General features: G+C 43.7%; 1 long non-coding RNA gene across 1 annotated transcript; it reads left to right on the top strand.

The window, feature by feature from the left end:
* The first annotated feature begins 13111 nt into the window (after positions 1 to 13111).
* On the top strand, positions 13112 to 17148 carry LOC118659888. Its single transcript, XR_004968737.1, has 3 exons — positions 13112 to 13368; positions 16331 to 16397; positions 16976 to 17148. It is a non-coding gene; the product is annotated as an uncharacterized LOC118659888 (long non-coding RNA).
* Positions 17149 to 19073: the final 1925 nt, after the last annotated feature.

Raw genomic sequence — 19073 nt, 5'->3', positions numbered from 1 at the left:
CACTGAGACATCCTAGGAATGAGCTTTCCTAGCACCATGGGGCTCTGGACTCCATTATTCAAACAAAAGGTTGGTCATCAATGCAAACTTTGGATTAAATTATGACCAAAAGGGGGATGTGTGGATGAAAGGGGCCACATGCTAACCTGACAAGCTCAGGGAAGGCCTGCATGGCAGTCTTGCAAACTTAAAGACCTAAAGTAACCACAAAGGATGGTCTGAAACTAAAACTTTAACTAAAAGCAGTTATGGTGGGTAGTCACATCCTAGACCAGTATCTTCCCTGACAAGGTCAATCTTTACCTTAACTGAGCCTATTGTCTTTTTGCATCTACAATAGCATATCCTTGGAATGTCAGGGAAACTTGTAACTTCCCTTTTTCCAGGCCCCTCAGGGTACAACCAAATGCCCTGGGCACCAGGACAGATACCACAAATTCCCTCATTGTTATTGTTATGTTAATTGCTGACTGTTAACTGTCCTATACCCACCTAAGTAAAAGAGGTATGTGTCTATCATTTTACTCTTTATCCAATCCCAGAGGTCTCCCCCACTTTGCTTTCTCCCGCCTCTTTAATCTATCACTAATGGATTTCATGTAACCCACCTACATCTCCTCCTTTGATTGTAATGTATAAAAATAGGTGAAAAACTGCCATTCTCAGAGCGTTATCCCAAACCCTTGAGATTCTGCTTCCCAGTAATTGTTGACAGTTTGGCTCAAATAAACTCACAAAAATTCTTTAAAAAAATAATAAGAATTTTTTTTAAATTTTGTTTTATTGCTTAAAGTATTACAAAGAGTAGTACATATGTTTCCCTTCCTTTCCCCCATGACCTTCCCCCGGCCTCCCTTGCCCCCCCCGCGCCCCCCCCCCCCCAGTGTCTTGCGTCCATTGGCCATGCGTATATGCATGCATACAAGTCCTTAGGTTGATCTCTTACCGCCCCCCCCAACACTCCCTTGCCTTCCCGCTGTAGTTTGGCAGTCTGCTCAATGCTGCTCTGCCTCTGTATCTATTTTTGTTCATCAGTTTTTAATGGTCTTTATTATCCATAAATGAGTGAGATCATTTGGTATTTTTCTTTCATTGACTGGCTTATTTCACTAAAAAGATGCTATATTCCAACCATCTCAAACCAGTGGAACTAACTCTCTCTCTAGGACCAGCTACATAATTTGAAGAAAGGGCAGTACAAAATAAAAATACTGGGTCCTTGATCAAATAGTATTAAGAATTTCAAGATGATGCCAGCAGACCATGAAGCCAAGCACAGGGACCTTCTGCGCAGGTTGCACCGCTCTGTCTCCGGAGTATGTAAAGTTGTCCAGCTCGAGTGTTGGTAGGATGCCATGTGCAGGAACAGCCACAGGGCAGCTAAGCTGATCTGTGTATTTCCTTCACAGAAGGAAGAATGTGCAAGGCACTGCAATATGGGAACTGTCTATTAAATGAAAACTCATGGATTGCTTGGTTTGTCCAAAAGTAGAAAAATAATCACAAAACCGAAAAGATGGCTGGGTTGTGTTTTGTTTTTAATGCTCTTGTGACAGTCCATGGAGATGAGTATATAAATAAATCTTTTGCAGTCCATAGTGTAGAAAATACTCATAGGTAGAAAGCTAGCTAGATAGGATAGGATTTTATAAGCTTTCCAATATTATTGTATTTTTTTAAGTCTACGAATTAAAGGAAGATGCTTTGGGGTATCAGGAGAATGAGTGTGTAGGTGCCAACAGGCCAATTCCAGGTGTGATCACAAGTCCCATGGGGAAGTAGGTCCCCCCACAGGGATCTAGACAACAAAGCACCCTCAAGGATGCCTGTGAGTCATTGGTGTAGCACCAGCCTATTAGGGCCATCTAAGTTGCTAGACATGGGTCAGATTCCTCCAGGGGTTGACAAGGTGACAGACTATGATAAATTAATTTGTGCTAAGGTGCTAATGGCTGATAATTCTCTGGTTACTTTCAGATAATGTTTATTCTGAAATGGAGCCAGTTTCTTTGTCTGGAGGCCATAGTCATCCTGTTCTCTGCCAGCCTTTCTTCTTGTCCCTGCCTTCCATGCTATCCCCTGGCAGTTCCCTCTCTGCTTAGGGACAATCTCAAATTCTTCCATCAAAGATGAGCTGAAAATAATAAATATTCTAAGACAATGATTCTCAAAGAGTTGTGTGGGACCAGCAGCACTGGCATCACCCTGGAGATTGTTTAAAATGCAAATTCTCATGCTCACGCCAGATCTATTGGCTCATAAACAGATTGGGACCCAGAAACCTGTGCTTTAACAAGATTTTCAGTGGATTCTGATGCTTGCTAAAGCTTGAGACCACCATTCTAAGCACTTAACTTGCATCAGCACATTTACTTCTTTTTCTTTTTTTTAATATATTTTTATTGATTTCAGAGAGGAAGGGAAAGGGAGAGAGAGAGAAAAAGAAATATCAATGATGAGAATCATTGATTGGCTGTCTCCTCCTACTGGGGATCAAGCCCAGTCATGTGTTCTTGACCAGAATTGAACCTGGGACCCTTCAGTCCACAGGCTGGCGCTCTATCCACTGAGCAAACCGGCTAGGGCTGCATCAGCACATTTAATTTTCACAAGAACACGCTAAATTGGGTAAAGGTTCTCTCCATTTTACAGATGAGGAAACTGAGGCACAGAAAGTTTAAGCAACTTGATAGAGGTACTAAGGAGGTAAATGATAGAGCTGGGCTTTGAATCCAGGCAGTCTGGCTCAAGAATGTGGGTGTTACCTCAGCTATGTGACGTACCTCAGGGTGTTACATCCCTCAGCTGTGTTGCCTTTGAATCAACGCTTCTCTGAAACCAGTTGTGATTTGTCTCCCAAATGTCACAATAATTCCCACAGCACCTTCTTCTCTTCAGATGTTTGTGTTTTCCTGTCATTCTGTCTCCAATACCCAATACCTATATTGCAGTGAGCAAAATTTGGTGTATGATGAAAGAATAATAATTGAGCCTTCCTGGTGTGGCTCTGTTGGTTGAGCATCCTCCCATGAACCAGGAGGTCACAGTTTGATTCCTGGTCAGGGCACATGCCCTGGTTGTGGGCCCAATCTCTAATAGGGGATGTGCAGAAGGCAGCTGATCTATGTTTCTCTCTCATTGATGATTCTATCTCTCTCTCCCTCACCCTTCCTCTCTCTGAAATCAATAAAAAATTTTTTAAAAAGAATAATCTTCCGAATGCCTCCTACTGGAGATCAAGCAGACTGTTGAACCTCAGAAGGTAGGCGAGGGTGGATGGGAAGACATCAACCAATGAACTTGTATGCATATATGCATAACCCTTGCACACAGACAATGGGGTGGTGAGGGCCTGGGGTGGGGGGATGGGAGTAGGCTGGAAGAGGTTAATGGGGGGGGAAAAGGAGGACCCATGTAATACTTTCAACAATAAATATTTAAAAAATAATAAATAAATAAAAATTTAAAAAGAATAATAATTGAATGAATTGGTCAGTGTGAATGAATAAATGATTTGACTCAAAAGTGACTGGACTAGAATTTTCCAGAGAGCTTTAAAAAAAAAAAAAGATCAGCTTCTAGAATTTTAACTTTCACTTACTTGAACAGGCTTCCAGGAGTGAGTCAAACCTAAAATAAGACCAGGTTTCAGAAACAATTGTGCCCACTCGACTGATTCCGTTGGCACTGATGATTTCAGATCGTTTGACAAGACCAAGTTGAGAGCATGAGTGGAGAAAGGGGGGCTCTTTGGAACCTTAAAATCCTATCCTATGGGAGCTGCTAAGCCTGTAGCCAACACTTCCTGGAAGAGATTCTGAACACACTCCAAATGTAGGCACTTTATATGATATTCCTCGAATAAGATCAATATGAGAAATGCCTGCAGTTGGTGCCACGAAGCTGTACACAGCAAGTTTTTTACCCCTGGAACAGGCAGTCCTCGGTGTGTATATATAACTGGGTCATATTCCAAGAATGTATTTGTAAGTTGAGTTGTTTGGAACTCAGAAAACAGTTTCCCACAGAAGTAATATTAGAAAAGAGGGTTCCATTCCTCTGCCAAAACACAAAACCTGATTTAGAACACTCTGTCTCTGAAATAGCAATTCAGATAGACTACGGGGACATCCATGGGAAATGTGACCAGGACCCACCCAACTTGGAACTGGGGATTCTGGGAACACAGTGACTCTGGGTAAGACAGGCTTGTGACAGCATCATAGGTTGGTTCTCCTCCCTCCCTCAACCTCCCTCCCCCCCCACCCCCAATTTAGTGGCTACTGGTCACATGATAGAAAGACAAAGTGATCACTCAAGGAATACTACTTGGGATTCAATAACACCTTTCCTCCCTTCACCTGTGCAGTCAGGAGCTGTCCCAGACCTCAGGGCTCCCCAATCAGGTAGGGACAATCAGCAGTGCTTGTACCCTTACCTCTGATATCCTCTCACCTGGATATTAGAAATATTGCATAACTAATATAATTCCAATGTCACAGCAACTGCAACTGCCTTCCCTAGTATGCCTAGAATAATGTTTTGAAATAAGAACCATAAACAAAATTGCTGCTCAAAAATGTAAAAAAGGATTAAATTTTTATTCTTTCCTTGGCCATTAATTAATTAGCAGTATGACAATGGTTAGTGTTAGGTTGGAGAGAGCCCAGGATCGGACCTCTGAACTGAAAACTGCTCTGACCTCGCCCCACCCCCCTCCAACCTCCCCAAAGGAAAAATGCGGCAGTTTTAAAATCCAAGGGGCTAGAGGCCTAGGAACAGGCTGCGCGACCTGCTCCCTCCCTCTCCGCCTTTTCTCCAGCCTCCAGGTCCCTGGCTTCCACTGCTCCTTCCATTTTCCTTTGGATATCAGCGCATTTTAACGTTTTCTCCCACTTTCGATGCAATACCTACCTCTCTCAGGCTCACCGAGTGCCTCCCACCATCCCCGAAGAAGATTCGGCGACACCATCCAGGACCGGATGACCCATCATTCCTCACAGGCTCTTACCTGGCAAGGCACCCTCCAATTTTGCTCAGGTTTTTCATATTTTCAGGTGAAACAGACACGGAATGATGAGGGAATCATCAATTCTACTGTCTGGATGGGAAATCCTCTAGTGTCGCTCTCTATTTACGAACCCTGGACCTACTCCTATGCCCACCCTCATCAACACAACTTTCCATCTACTCTCTGACATCAATCCCTCGTCCTCTACATCCTGCTGGATTTCTGTCACTGGCTCGAACCCTCATCATAGCCACTCAATTCCAACCTATTGAACCATCTAACTAAACTCTCTCTAGAAATTTGCAGCTCCTGGCCGGACCTCCTGCCCATGGCCCTGGCCAAACTCCAGCTACACCAAGGAGCCCCACTTTCTTGAGCCCTTTTGGCTCTTCTTGCTCAACCACCGTCTTCTTACTGATCCCCCTCCCCTGGGTGCGTATCTCCCATATCTGTCTTTAACCAGGCAATTGCTCTGAGAACATGAGAACAGGTTTCTGCCCAAGCCAGAGCCGACCGACCAGGACTCCCAAGACCAGCCCTTCACCCTGGTGACTCGGTCCTCCTTAAGAACCTACAACCACAAGCCTTGGAGCCTAGGTGGACAGGACTTCACACTGTAATCCTCACAGCCCCCACTGCGGCCAAGCTGCTTGGCGACCCCAGCTTGGCGACCTGTCCTGGCACCGCCTCTCCAGACTCAAGAGGACCCCGGAGCAGCATGACTTCTATAAATGTGAGGTGTTGGGCCCCACTAAGGTCTGCCTTAACCGCCCTCCCCTCCTCCTTCTCCTCCTGGCCCTGAGCAACCTACACCCACCCCCACCCGCTTATGTGTGGAGGTTCAAGGTCCGTGAAACCTACTACCAGAACAGCAAACAAGTCACCTGGCAGCGGAACCCAGCCAGATGTAATCAAGATGTCAACACCTATGGGGTTGCCACGGAAGAGACTATCATACCACACCGCAGCCAGTCTCACCAAGGCCAGCCCAGGTACCTTCTTTTGGTGCAACGGCACCTTAAGGAACTGCATGAACTCCTCTGACCCCAGGCCTTGCTTCGTGGTCACAGTAGTTCCCCAACTAACCTTGTATGGAGAGTCGGAGCTCACTGGTTGCTCCCTCCATCCCATCCCTGGACCCGCTGGGCTGCCTTCCTCCCTGTCATTTTAGGGGTGAGTATCGCTGCCTCAGTAGGCCTCACTGGGGGGCCCTCGGGAACAGTCTGGTCACTGCTCAGGACTTTAATGACAAGCTCCAGTTAGCCCTGGAGTCTACTACCGCCTCTTTTTAGCCTCCCTACAGTGACAAGTGACATCAGTAGCCCAAGTAGCCCTGCGGAACCAGCTCACCTCAGACCTTCTGACTGCAGAAAAAGGAGGAACCTGCATATTCCTTCAGGAAGAATGCTGTTATTACATCAATGAGTCTGGGGTAGTGGAACAAAACGTACAGACCCTGACTAAGCTGACTGAAGAACTACATGCAGGACACTTCCAGGACAACTCTCCTTCCGGCTGGTTCCAAAGCCCCTTAGCCACCTGGGTCCTACCCATGATAGGGCCCCTGATTCTCATCTGTGTCTTTTTTCTCCTAGCCCCCTGCCTCCTCAAGTTCATCCGCTCCCGGATCGCGGAGATGTCACGAGTGACTGTGAATCAGCTCCTGCTCCATCCCTACACTCGGCTCCCCTCCGACCTGCCTCTACCAAACCCTGGCCTTTAACTGCCCCCCCCCCCCCTCGCTGCCCGTGGTCAGCTGGAAGCAGCCAGAACGAGTGGCCGTCCCTTATCACCAAAAGGCCGGGATGTTAGGTTGGAGAGAGCCCAGGATCGGATACATGCAGACATGACAAGATAATGGACTTCCCCTGGAATTTCTCACAGATCAAGGTGCCAGACACAGATACCAGCTTCTTCTCCCTGAATTCACATACCCCCACACAGATAAGAACTTCGTCCTGAATATTCCTCCCATTCCCTGCAGCAGAGAATTCCTCAGCTCATGTCCCCGCCCCTCACCCAACCGCAGTATAAAAAAAGCGCCCCCCTCCCTGTTGGTGTGAATCCACGTGCCCTGTCCTTGGGGTACGTGGGTCTCCCGGGGACGCAGAATAAACCTTTTCCTTTCCTTTCTTTTCTGATTCACTGGACTCTATTTCTTGTGCCGCCTCCTGAGCCACCTAACCTAACAGTTAGATTCTCTGAGCCTCAGTTTCCTCATTTGTAAAGTGCTGGGGGAGGAGAATGGTTTATAAAATCTATGTTCTTTATAGATCTAATATTCTAGAATTCAATAAAATGGTTCCCTCTACTTCCTTGTAAATAGATTTGCCAGTCTTCCAGCTGTTCTACCTTTTCCATATTTGGCAATGAAATAATGAAAACTCATCTCATCTCAGGCCCAAAGATGCACCAAGAAGAACCAAAGATGACAAGCTATGGTTTCTTTTCAATCTCATTCAATTAAATTTATTTCACTTAATTCTTACTTGCCCACAGCCAAACTTCATTTGGGCAATAGCTCACTGAGTTTAAGCCCTGTACTCATGGAGGCATTGAGACATTGCTCAGCACTCAGCAAATTAAGGATCAAAGTGGTGAAATGATGATGATGATTATGATGATGATAGTCATAATTATTAGAATTTTGACATGGAAGGAAAAATGAGAAAAAGGTAATTTAAATGAATTTGAAGTTATTTCAGAGAAAAACCTTTAAAAGGAATCAACATAATCTTAACATGCACCATCAGGGACTTGTATTTAACTCAGAGCGAAATATATTGCTTCTTTTATAGATGCCCTTTCCCAAAGGCCATGTTATCTAGAGAAAAAGTGAGGAAATGTGGTTATTAATAACCTGTTATGGTTTGGGATTGGTGATCCCTGATGGACATGAAGCCCAGGTTGTCCATCAATAGCTGGTAGGGCCGTGTGTCCCTATCTCCTGGGGATGCGCCTGGAGTTGGCATTAGGAACCTCAAGAAGATCCACTTAGCATCCTCTGCCCACCAAGTATCCAGTTCTCTGACCTGGATAAAAAACAGAAACTTTTACTTTCAGTTCCTTGGGGAGGGGGGTGGGGGGAGAAAGCCATATTAAAACAAACAAACCAAAAATTTTCCCAAATAATATGCAATAAAAATTCTCATACCTCAACATCTTCCTAACCAGCTTGCATAAGAATAGTAGGAATTGTTTGGGGTAGAGAGAAAAAGTTTAGTTCTAGAACCTCTGGAATTTCATTGGTCTGAGAACCAATTATTTAATGTGAATAATGTCTACTTACTGTGTGCAGACACTATGCTGTTTTATATGCATGTTTTAATTCAGCCCTTAAGACAAGTTAGTGAAGTATGTATTGTTTCCACTTTTATAGTCTTCATAAAAGAAAAAATATCAGGAGAGGATGGGCAAATGGTCCAGAAAAAGACAGGACTGCATGTGCCCCCAATCCCAGGCATACAAACAGCCCAATGTGCCTGTAAGAGCCTCAGATTAGAATCCTTGTTCCACCACATCTTATATCTTAAAGGAAGTTACTCCGTTTTCTTATCTATTAAATGGGAATGATGATGATAGTGCCTATCTTTCAGACTTGTGACAGGTTTCCAATAAGACCCTACACATAACCGACTTAGAACAGCACCTGCCAGACGGTAATATTCAATGACTGTCAGGCAGGGCTTTTACCTGGTCCAGCAACACCGCACGTTCCCACACACCAGAAGCATGCCTCCATCTGCATAGGTTTCAAGGATAATATATAGGCCAAGGACCAAAAATCCGGGACACTGAAAACACTTCATTCTTATTCCCTAAGTATAGGCCTTGATTCTCAAAGTGTAGTCCCTGGACCAGTAGTATCAGCATCATCTGGGAGCTTTTTAGAAATGTAGAGGGTCAGGTCCAGCACAGACCTTCGGAATCAGCTTGGCCATTTTAACAAGGCCCCCAGGTGATTAGTATATGCATTGAATTTGAAAAGCTCTGCTCTTAGGCACACAGAATAGCAATTCTCTCGGGCCCTTTGACATGCGTGCCCGGGGGCTTCTTAGTCCTCATATTTCAGGAGAACAGCCCAATGGCAGTGTCCACAATGGTCTAGGCTGCTGGGCCTTTCCCATTTTGCTTTTGTTAGTTCAGAATGTCCCTCGTTATCATCGATCTCTGAAAACCATTATTCAAGACTCAAGCATCATGGAGACTATTCCTATCTGCCCTACTACCCTACTACTCCTGTTTCTAGAGGGAATTAATCACTTCCACCTTTGTTTTGCCATTGAAGTTCAGACCAACGCTGCTCAAACTCCTTTGGTAGAAATGGAGAATTTTGATATTTTATAAAGACATGAATACACACACACACACACAAACACGTGCACACACACCCTGTATATTGATGAAATGAAAGCTTCATGAAAGAATACTTTCATTTAGAATGGACTCATATTTTTTCAACATTATTGTGTTCTATTTCAAGTATTAGCATGCTATATGGGTCATAACTGACAATTTGTAAAACCATGTACATTGCTATTTCTTTCAAAGGGACCACAACATTAGATCCATCATTTAGTTTCATGTCTATCACCAATTATAGGTGGAGAAGCCATGGTCCGAGACTGGCATATAAAGGGAGACAGCATTTTGCTGAATAACAATGAATGGACGAATGGAGCTTGCTTTCTTGGCCTGACACTACTCCACCCCTTATCTCCTCACTGCCATAATTAATAAAAAAATAATATGAGGGATTTATTATGTAATAATTTATTAACCATTAACCAAAACTACAAACCAATACACTGAGTCACTATGCTCTCCATAGGAATTTTTAAATGAAAAGTGGTTCTACAGAGTATTGTGTTGAATAAGAGGAAAGACAAAAATTGTGACTTTACAGAATCCTTTAGTTTTGCATATTTTTGGATCTTTTGCTATTGCCATTCATGCTGATATTTTCTTAGTCTTCCTATTGTAAATGAAATGGAGCTCGCGTAGCTGTAACTAAGAGCATTTAGAACACCCCGCGCCAGGGAGACGCCAGCCTGCCATCCGAACTTCTCCAGGGTACAGTGCCAGTTCACCTCCACTTTCTCTTTCAACACCTCTGCTCTTCCAGCATGAGATCTCTGATAGGGAAAATGATGACCAACCACATTCATTTATCATTTATATCCCCAGCTTGGGCAAGACACTCTAGTACATAAGGCAGGGCTGGAGTTTGACCTTCAGGGAGGTGTCAAGACCTTCAGTTCTGTTTTTGCAAGTCATACGACCCCTGCATGCTGCCCTCTTTCATTCATAAGGAGTGGGTAGAACACGCAAAGACCCAGAGAATACATTTGGAAGGACTAGCAATGTTTTCAGTCTTACCTGTCACCACAGCACAGCGATAAAAAAAAGCCACCTAATAATTCTTTCACTCCCTTGCAGCTTATTCTCAAATATTGCATTTATACATGACATTTGAGAGTTTGACTGTCTGGGTTTTAATCATGGCTCTGAGTAGCTAAGTGACATGCATGCCCCCTGCCAAATAGAGATAATAATAATAATACTTGCCTCTTAGAGTTTTTTTATGGGGAAAAATAAAATAGTACATATAACCTACTTAGGATTGTGCCTGGCACATAGTAAGAGTTTAGTAAATGCTGGCTATTTTCAAGACTATTATTATCCACAGAAACTGTATATACAGATAGTATTCCTTTTCTACCACATTTAGACACTTAAAATAATGGGGGAAAAATCTTCAAATTAAATGCTATACATGCTAAGTGCAGTATGGTATCCTGGATTGAATCCTGGAGCAAAAAAGGATGTTAGTGGAAAAACTGGTGCCATCTGAATACAGTCTGCAGCTTAGTTAATTTAGTACCAAAGCGAACGTCTTAGTTTTGAGCAGTGTACAAAGGTTATGTAAAATGTTGACACTAGGAAAACCGAGTGAAGACTGTACAGGAACTCTCTGTACTGTCTTTGCAACTATTCAGTAAATCTAAAATTATTCCAAAATAAAATGTCATTTTGTAAAAAATGCCACACATAGTTGCTGAGTATATGGTAACGACAACGTTGTGCTAGGCACCGTGGAAAATCAAGAGATAAGGAAAATATGACTGTCTTCCAAAATATGACTGTCTCACTCTGAGAACAGGACAGCAACGAGCTTACTATCAACTGGCCAGAATATAATAAATGTCTTAACGGAAGTGGAAATAAACTCTCGTCAGCCTGATATTAAGGACCAGCTTCAAAAAGACCCTTGTTCTCCAGGATGAAATGTGCGGGTAATAAACTGACCCAGCTTCACAGTTCCTGTCACCTCGAGTGGCTACTCTGCCTGGCTGGTATTAAAGAGGCGGGATGCCTCTGTGATAGAGGTGCTGCCTGATACCTGACTAATGCAGATATAAATTCTTTTTTAAAATCCTCACCTGAGAATATTTTCCCATTGATTGTTTTTTGGTTTTTGTTGGTTTTTTTTTAGAGAATGGAAGGGAGGGGGAGAGACAGGGAGAAACATCGATGTGAGAGAAACACATCCATTGGTTGCCTCCTGACCAGGGCTGGGACCAAGCCTGCAACTGTGGTACAAGCCCTTGACTGGAATCAAACCTGAGACCCTTCAGTCCTCAGGCTGACGCTAACCACTGAACAGAACTGGCTAGGGCTAATTTATTAATTTTTATAGGTTGTGGAATGCAGGAGAAAGGGCATGAACCTCATAAGCAAAACTGAGATCAAACCTAGTTTCTCACTAACCTGGGCAGGTTCACTGAATCTCATTTTCCTCTGTAAAATGGGGGGGAAATATTGAAGTTGCTGGCTATTATAATAATGAAATGATCACACGAGATAATGTCATAAAGACCCCTGGCCTACAATAGGCAGGCTTTATTATTATTGCTATCATTAGAAATTATCTGCTACGGATGTGCCCTGGCAACCATACTCAAGTACTTATTCAACTGGTAAGTATTCGTTTCACTTGTCTAAGACCTTACTTCAGAGGGTCTAGGACTGATTTACCAAAGGAGAGGGTGGCAGACCCCACTGGGAGAAGCTGACAAAGATTAAGGGTTAATTGCATAGGCTTTAGAGCCAATTGGCCTGGATTTAAATCCTGGCCTTCTACTTACCAGCTTCCTACCTGTGTGCCACGGGGAAATCAAGTTAACCTCTCACGCGTCTGTTTCCCTATGTGTAAGATGTGACAATAGAACCTACCTCATAGAGATATGTTATGAGGAATTCACACAGGTATAGTCTCTAGAACAGTGCTTGGCACATAGCTATCAATAAATAATAACTATCACTATTTGCTATTTTTATTATTCAATAACCATTTCCTCTTTTTGCTGGATGCTCAACATCCCCTTCTGTTCAAATAGGGGATGCAGGGGGCTCAGGGAATGGGGGACTCTTTCCTCCAGCACCAGGGGATGACCAGTGATCAGTATAAACTACTATAATAATCCCGTCTGTGCCCATTTAGGTGTGAGTGTGTGGTTGAAGTCTGGGCAATGGAAACTAAAGGAAAATATGCTGGTAGCTTCTAGGGAATCCTTTTTGTGTTTAAGGCTGTCATGAGGGGATGTGATGCAGCCATCAGGAGACCTATGGAGGGGCTGCCTCAGAGCCCAGCCATCAATGAGCTGCTGCACCACCTCCCTTTGGGCATCTTGATATGTGAGATGATAAGTGTCTGGATTTTCTCACTTTTAGTAGGTTTTCTTTTACTTGCAGCCAAAAGCAACCTAATATTGGAGGTCACTGGGAATGAGAGGCAAGCGTCACTATTCCCAGTATTATGGATGAGGAAGCTAAGTTTCAGGGAGATGAAAGTAATTTCCTACAGTCTTACACACCTGGTAAAGAGCAGAGAGTCAGAAGGGAGTGAATACAAGATTTTTATCTCTTCCCACTGAACTTTTCCTGGGTCCATTATTTTATTCAAAAAGTATTTATTGGGTCTATCAGACACTCTCATCAACCCTGTGACATTTCCTGGCTTCAGGGCTTGGGTGGAGCACCCAAAGGGCAGAGCGGGTGAGTGCACACCCAGAGGCAGCCCCAGCTGTGTGTGAATGCTTAGGCCTTCATCACATGCTCAGGGAACTGTCTGCCATGAGGGAACCAGGGACAAGTCTTTGATAAGATAAAGTATTTCCAAGAGGTCTGAGTTGAGAATTTTGTTTCCCACATATTTGAAAAACCAGAGTCTACAGCTGTTTAGTAATTCATTATTAAAACTAATACCAGTCTGACGAGATACTTGATTTGATGCCAACATGCCTTTGGAACATAAACAGACCGGACCAGATAGGAACGAACCAGAGTCACCAATAGTAAGCTCTTTTTTTTTCCTGCCTCAGTTTGGAGTGTTTCCTTGTATCTCTATGTTTAAGAATAACTTAGATCCTCCAGCCTACTTATAGCTTCTCATCTTTTTTAGTCATTCTTTTATTTATGTTATCATTGATCCTCTGAACTCTTTTTTCAGGCTTAGCATCATTATTTTCAGAACTGTGGCTGAGGAAACAACATTTCAGAGAAGTCACAGCGATTTTCCAGAGACATACAGCTGGTCAAGTCTAGATCAGGGTTCAAACTTGAGTCATTCAAACTCCAAAGGCTGCACTTGTCCCACATGGCCTCATGGTGCTCTCTCTGCATTGAGTATAGCAAAGAGAGGGAGTTTGGGGGAGGAAACTTTTGAAATCCTGGGGTTGGAGTGAGAGGTCTGAGGATGGAGGGACGCTCAGGCGTAGATGTAACCCGCACAGGCTCTTCCGTAGAAATGAGAAAGATGGGTGGAGGATGGGAAAGAAGTGAGTCTGAGAGGGGCCTCCACGAGGAGCCGCAAGCTAAGGCAGGTCTCCGCAGTGAACCTAGCTGACCACAGTCGCCGTTGGCTGCTATGGAGAAAGGATGAGCCAGTTTTGTTCTGAGGGAAGAAAGAGGACAAGGTGGAAGGATACATCAGAGACCGGGCCTTGTTACCAGCGCTCAGGTCCCACGTGTCCAAAGACATGAATTCTATGGCCAACATAAGTCAGTTGCTAGCACCTACGAAGCAGATTTTTCATAAATTCTTCCTTTTCAGCGCCTCTTGAAAAAAAAAATCAGAATATCTGGTTCTAGTTTTTTTGAACTCTCACTTCCAGAGTGACAGGTAATCTGAGCTGAAAAATGACCCCCCTCTCCAGCCTTCCATCCGGTTTCACTCTCAGCCTGCTTCCCGGATTCACAATACATACCTGCCTGGACCCTATTGTCATTTTATTTTATTTTATCTTTTCCCTACCTTTAATAAACAGCAAAATATTAGCGGCAGATAACTTTGGATAGTGAAGTTGTTCCTGATTTTTAAAAAAATCAACAAATGAGCTAACTGCATTTTCTAAATGTCCTCCAATTATTGTGTTGCTTTTATAATAAAAGAAAATGTGAATGTTATTTCTATAACGACCAATTCCACAGATATTAAGAGAGGTGTTGTGGCTTGGCAGGAGTCCTTGTGTAAAGATCCAAGGGTTTGAGTGAAGTCAGGCTCAATGTGAGCCAAGACCATGACACAGTAGCTAGAAAACAAAACAGGGCATAGCAAAATCCTGGCCAATCACTGAGGGCCACGGCCTCATGGCACGCTGCGTGGGTCAGGCCTCATGGAGCATAAGCCACATTTTATTGGAGAAAACAATAAACTAGAAAGAGTTTGTTGCTGGGAAACCAAGATGGAAGGAGTCTAGAAGTCAAGTTATGTGAGAGATAGGAGAAAATAGACATTTTTAGCTTGGGCTATTTTTTTTTTTTTTAAACAGGGTTTGGAAAGATGAAATGTGGTCAAAACAGCCTTCCCCAGTGTTGATGTAACAGGCAGGGAAAGCCCCAGTAAGAATAATGGGAAGTTTGGGAGGAGGAGAGATTTTTAACCATTTGAGTGCCAACCAATATCCTAGGAACTATGCTAAAATTGTCAAGGCATTTTTGCTGATTTTACAGCAGTTTAGGAAAAAAAAAATTATGAATCGCAAGTAAATGAAGTTACATATTTAAAAACTTAAGGAAACCTTTACTACATTTGTTTTCATCTTCGACATATATTGTTTGCTGATTGTATTCTAAAATACTAGAAGAAAAAAATTTGAACAAAACATATAATGCTAAAATAAAATTCATGTTGGCTTTGAATGCATGAATGAAGATATTGCGAAAGACAGGAGGAGTGCGATCGCGCTCCCCCGTACTCTATGGGTTAAATGTGAATTTATGCAACATGGCTCTGCCTTGTGAACTGGAAAGCTCCCACTTCAGGGCAGAAATGGTCTGGCAGCCCATTTTAGGTAGAAGTTTGTACCAAATGACCTCAGTGCACCCCCCAGGCCCGAGGTCCTCTCTTCCTCTGCTCAGGACTGTTCACAACCACCCAGGTGCAGATCACCAGGGATGCCAAGAAGATTTAATAACAGAAAGACATGACTCAGGACTGCTAATGGCTAATTTGCCTCCATTTCCCCAAAGTAATATTCCCTTGTGAGACAAAAAAACAAAGTATTTTCCAGCAATTGAAATAAGCAGAAGGTACATTAGCCATATGTCTGTTGAAACATGGAAATGTCCTCAACATACCTATTGCAGAATGACTCAGAGAGATCACGGGTTTAAGGTCGAGTTTATAATATTTCCAGGAAAACAATGGTCTCAAGCTTAGATAGCAGTGGGCACTTGCTTCGATGGTCAGAATTCTGATTTCATTTTCTTATTTAAATGTAACCATAGAACCTTGTACTTTTAAGATGCTGGTCTCTATAGCCAACTAGTCTGTCCTTACATGAACACAGAACTCAACGTTTTCCCAAAGGATTATGCTCCTTCAGATGGAGGAAAGTGGATCATATCTGAGATGTCCCTGCTAACATTCCTAGTCTAAGCAATTTTTCTGGTGAAGCATCGAAGAGATAAAAATGTTGGAACCCTCAGTGGTAGTGTGATGAGATGAGTGGCACCATGGGGAGGGTTTGCCACAGGGACAAGCACCTGAAGCTGCAGTTTTAAGATACCTGGGAGCAGGCGGCTAAGGGAGAGTTGTCAATCAAGCTTGCAGGGGAGCAGTGTCTTATTTAGAGGTTCTTACCCACACACACTCTGAGCACACACACTCCTCTTAATATAAAAGGTGGGTAGAGGAGTAGCTATTAACTTTTGGATTCGTTAGCACTGAGTTCGAGAATTTACATAGCAGCAGTGCCTAGCTATGCTCCCTCTTCACTTCTGCATCTATTTCTGCCCTGCTCTGTGCTCTGGCAGCATCCCATACTGACTGGTTCCTGGTTCTCAGTGGGAGGCACCAGAAAAAGATCAGGGCATGGAAAAGGTAAATAAAGGGCCCCCGTCCCATTCCAGGCTCCCTCTCCGCTCTGCGTTGTTGGCAGTGGCAATGTACCTCCATCAGTACTGCTCCTGTCAGTCGGCCTCTCTCCTCTTGGGATCCAGCTCTTGCCCCTCAGACTCCAATTGGCCCTGCTGTGCCTGGATTCCCAGCTCCTCACCAGCCTTGGCTGGTTCCCTTAACAGTGTCTGCACCTCTATAAATTATTTCGTCATTGGTCTCTAACTACCTGAGCTAGATCCTGTTTCCTGCCAGATTCTGGCTGATATAGTTGCTCCCTGGCTGTGTGACCTTTATTATTTTGAGCCTTAGATATGCCATTTGTGAAAATGAGAGCAAAATTGGTATTATCATATGGTGGCTGGGTCTCTGCCCTATCTCTTATTTTAAAAGCACCTTCATTTGGGAAGAGAGAGGAAAAAAACTACAGTGTGTTGAGCATGTGACTGAGAAGGTATCCAGGACATGGTCAATAAGAGCATCCAATCACTTGGCAACAGTGATTGGATCCAGGAAAATCACATGACCCAATCAGAGCCAATGAGATACTGTCTACATTTTAGGTCTATGGAGCAAAGGGGTTCTTTCCCCCTAGACTTGGAACCGCTGGAGGTCACAATGTAGAGAGCGCCAGTCTGAGAGTAGCCGGCAAATCAAAGAGAACCAAGATGAAGAGAGACAGGTTGCCAAAGAGCTTGATTGGACCCCTGGATGTAGCCATGCCTGCACACCACCAACTGGGCTTTTTTTGTTTGTTTGTTTTAAGCCAACAAATTCTCTCTTTTTGCTCAATAAATTGTGAAATTGTATTTTGTGTCATTTGCCATAAAGAGTCCTAACTGATAGAAAATTACATACTTTATAGATTTTCAATGAGGATTAGAACTAAGATGTATATTCACTTCTATCCTTGCAGAGTTCAGTATCATTATTTCAAAGGTACAGAGACATATTCACTGTAAGAAGCAACTGTACCACAAACATTTTGGGTAAAAAAAATACTGTGGAAATAATCTGTATTTGAAAGACAAGTATTAGAGTTCCCCAAGGTAGAAAAAGAACCATCGTCATCTCCTGGGTGGCCTCGTTTTGCAATCCTAGATCTGAAATTGTGACATAATCTGGTCTGAGATTCTGTAATCACCAGACCAAGAAGCTCTAGGCAAGATTAACATGCTCATTAGGAGAATGGGCCTAAGTACTCTAATTTCTAGAATGTCCAGGTAAGAGTGTTAAGGAAGCATGTTATTTTGTAGTAGCATCTCAGTGATATCCCTGATAGTTGTGGGCAATTGGAGAAAGTTGCCACCAGTGTTGCAAAGACTAAGTCTCTCTTCCAAGTCATCAGACCATTCCATCGAACATATTCTCTCCCCTACTTTCCTAGTTTTCTTCCTAGGTGTTTCCTTTACAGGAGGGAGAGCCGGAGGGGGACAGAGGCAGCTTGGCTTCATCTTCATATCATTTTCTTTCTTTATTCTTTCATTCATTCAACCATTCATTCAAAAGCATTTACTTATTATCCACCACCTACCAAGCACGGTGATAGACACTGGAGCTACACAGTAAAAAAGAAGCATGGGTCCTAATGTTCATTACCTGGGGGGGAAGGCCAAGGTCAATGAGTCAATTAATCATTTTAATTGCAAGACAGGAGTTTTGCACTCAGAAACCATTTTTAGAATTGAATTGTTTTGAATTAAATTGAAGAGTGGGTTCTGTTTCTAAAAGGTGGAAGGCCTGGTTTTATCCATGTTTTCAAGTGGGGGCAGGGTATGTGTGTTCCCAAGCAGCTGGACACTTGAGACCAGAGGAAAGCATCTATTTAGCAAAGCTAATTCTGGAGTTACACACAGACAGAGGATAGCTGGCAGCCAAGAGTGAGAACTGGATCTCTGAGGCAAAGAGTTCAGAAGAGAGAGCAAAGAAAACCACCTTGCAGGTCAAGAGCACAGATAGTAGTAGCATTAGGATGGGAGAGGGGACTCATATGTCTTGGAAATTGTCTTCACACAAAACATGTGGTTTTTACACAGCCAAATATACATTCATTTGATTTATGGATCAGAATTTAAGTAAACTGATATTATTAACTTCTGACATTTCTAGCATATTTTTGGTGAATACACACACACACACACACACATACACACACACACACACACACACACACTAGAGGCCCGGTGCACAAATTCGTGCACCAGTGGGCTCCCTTGGCCTGGCCTGTAGGATAGGGCGAAACCAGCTCTCCGACATCCCCTCGAGGGGTCCTGAATTGCGAGAGGGTGCAGGTCAGGCCAAGGGACCCCAATGGTGCACAGTGGGGGCCAGGGAGGGATGTGGGAGGTTGGCCAGCCAGGGAGGGACCGTGGGAGGGCTCCAGGGTGTGTCCAGCCTATCTTGGTCAGTCCCTATGGGCCAGACTCCAGCAACAAGCTAACCCACCAGTCGAAGCGTCCGCCCCCTGATGGTCAGTGCACATCATAGCTAGTGGTCGACCGGTTGACTGTCTGCCTCCTGGTGGTCAGTGCACATCATAGCGACTGGTTGACTGGTTGACTATCTGCCCCCTGCTGGTCAGTGCACAGTTGAGTGGCCTTATCATATCATTAGCATATTACACTTTGATTGGTTGAACGGCTGACCAGTCGACTGGGCACT

The sequence above is a fragment of the Myotis myotis genome, unplaced genomic scaffold, assembly GCF_014108235.1.
Source record: "Myotis myotis isolate mMyoMyo1 unplaced genomic scaffold, mMyoMyo1.p scaffold_m19_p_7, whole genome shotgun sequence".
Lineage (NCBI taxonomy): Eukaryota > Metazoa > Chordata > Mammalia > Chiroptera > Vespertilionidae > Myotis > Myotis myotis.
This window is presented reverse-complemented; position numbering and strand designations above follow the sequence as displayed.